Raw genomic sequence first — 2922 nt, forward strand, 5'->3', positions numbered from 1 at the left:
TAGTCACTGAGGCTTATTATAAAGCTGTAGTCATGTCAATTCATTAAATTCCTAATCCTGAAACATTTTCAGGGGCCACATCTGGGGCCTGTGTGACACACACAGAAAACATGTGCCATCATCTCCCAGTAGAGGATTAAATGACACTAGAGGCTTAATCCTGAATTAGAATCAAAGTGAAGACATCATGCACCCTGCAGCCATAGAGGGAATTAAGGCTGAGGGGCAAAAGAGTAGCAAGACTATGACTTTCTTTGGATGTAAACCTAGAGGAGTAGAAATGTCAGGATAAAGACGACATACAGCATTGCAATTCAAGGAATTTACTTACATGACTCAGGGCTGATGATGACCTTTCCAACAAATTCTCCACAATTTCAGACTCATCTACCTTTGCTTATTCTGCTTGAGGATTTATAAAGTTGAATTTTAATGAAGCTCCATGTGAAATGTCTACACTTGTTGCATTCTTCAATTTGAACTAAAGTATTACTGGCCCGCCACTAGGAATCGAGCTCCCTTTATCCTTCCTCCTGAGATTACATTTCTTATTTCATGAAAAGTCTCTGCATTCGCGACATTACCCAGTGGATTTTTCATGTGTTTTTAAATCAGTGCGGAGGCCACTGAAAAGCATGTTTGTGAAGAATCTACATTAGGAAAGAAAATACTTGTTATATTATAGGTGAAAAAGAAGGTCATAAATTGTATATGTTATATTAGTCCAATCATGTTCAACATGATACACAAACAAATAAAATCCTGTGTAGAAAACAGGACTAGGGAAAGAAAACATCCAGAAGTGTCTCTGGCTATGTATTTAATATGTGATTAAACATATGTTTAATATGTGATTATGTTTAATATGTGATTAAACATATTTTTATTTTTATATAAGTTATTTTATTTTATTGTTTTCCAGGAGTGTTTTTTCTTTTTGCATTTCTTAAGTTCGTTATATGTGTAACATTCAAAATTAAGAAACACCTCTCAAAAATAACACAGAAGCCAGTGCTGAACAGTGAAGAGGTCGGGCTTCAAATCAATTGGACCTAGGTTCAAGTCCCAACTGTATCCCTTTAGAGTTGTGTAGTCTTTGTGAGTTCCTTAGTCTTTGAGTCTTGATTATCTGAACTGTAAAGTCTGAGTTATATAACACCTACATGCCAAAGTTTCTGTGAGAATTAAGTTAAAGGACATAAAAAGTGGTTAGCATTGTGTCTAGCACATAGTATCCACCCAATACATTATAGCTTTAATTAGAGATAGTCACATTAGCAGTAGTACACAGTCTAAAGGACCATAAGATGTACTCTTCTCAGGAAAGGAATCGAGGGCAAACAACTGGCAATACAGAGGTCCCTTAATGCCACTTGTGACAAGAATGAGAGAACCCTGAGATCCATCACCATGAAGTGGACCAGCTGGATCGATCTAACATGGCAAGAGACAGAGTAGGGCTATTATGCCACCTAATGTATGTCTTCATCATGAACGTGTGGTGGAAGATTATGACTCGAGTGGTCTTCAGCTGCACAGAAGCAAGATCTTCTCCAGAGCAACAAACAAACAGCCCACATGTAGGAATGGATGAGGGAGATATTCAGATTGATCTTTGCTTGGTGTTTTCCTGAGCACCAAGGAAGACAAGAGACAACTAAGGATATTGGCCAGAAAAAGTACTTGAAAGTTGGACCTTAATGTAAATATTGACTAAGAAGTTGGAAACAAGGATGGGGAGGTTCACCAAGAAAAATTACAGCAGTCAAGGGGCTGAAATCAATCTGAAGAGAGCAAAGAACAGGGCTGCTAAAAGTGACATGGATAGAGCAATAGACGAATCAGAGGTTCTAGCATAACTGGGGAGGATTCAGTTGAAAATGTCACCAGTACTTTCTGGTGATAACCAAATGCAATCATGAAAAATATCTGTTTCATAAAAAGAAAAATATAGCAAGAAAGATAGCACATTTCACCCTGCCACATCCGAAGAGGCTGAAGTTAACTGGTTAATGTTCTGTAACCAAGGAACAACTGCCCTCTCTGTAGGGCTGCCTAATCCCAGGCAGTGACTGGGGGGCCCAAGGAGCCGGTCAACAGATTTAATCCTTGCTCAGCAGCAGCCCTTACTGGGCTCTTCCAGATCAGTTCACCCACTGCCCCACCCCCAACCAATCTGTCAGTCAGCCTGGCCCGACTGACAGAGAGACGGAAACCCTTGCAGCCTTCACAGACCAATAAAGGCCAGAAAGTGTTTGGCTCATGTAAACATCATTTAAAATGTTTATATGGAATTCTAAAGAAAACCAGATAGGGTCTAAAGAAAAGCAGAATGTAACAGTGAATCCATCTTTGGCTATTACTCTGGTTACAATATTTGTTTATTTTAAAATAAAAACCTCAAAGTATTTTAAATGCCATTGTGGAAGATAATCATACCATACATTAGTAGTTAGAAATTGGCTGTGCATTATTGAGGACTAAGTCTTCCTTTATACAGAGAGAGAGAGAAAAAGAGAGAGAGAGACGTACATGCACACACTTTTTTTTTTTTAATAAACAATTGCTCACATAAAGGAAAGTGGTCTTTCAAATCTCAGTATGACTCTGGGGATTTTTTTAAGCTTATAAGGGGAAATGCATGATGGCATGCTTCATCAATTTGAATGAAATCAGCATCTCTTACTCTTGTAAGGTTTATTAAAGATATTCAAAACAATGAAAATGAAATATTTACAATTCTCATGTAGACAGTAATGATGTTAAATGTGTATGGCATAAATATATCAACCAAGTCATGGAATTTTTCAATTTATTTTCAATCAAAATTTTCTTCAAAAACTATACCTCGTAAGACTCTATTTACTCACCCATCTTAAGAGAACATCGTTTTCTAATGGTTAAAATTAAGAATGAAAATTA

This window comes from Lontra canadensis, unplaced genomic scaffold (genome assembly GCF_010015895.1).
Source record: "Lontra canadensis isolate GAN:19392208 unplaced genomic scaffold, GSC_riverotter_1.0 scaffold161, whole genome shotgun sequence".
NCBI classification, from domain to species: Eukaryota; Metazoa; Chordata; class Mammalia; order Carnivora; family Mustelidae; genus Lontra; species Lontra canadensis.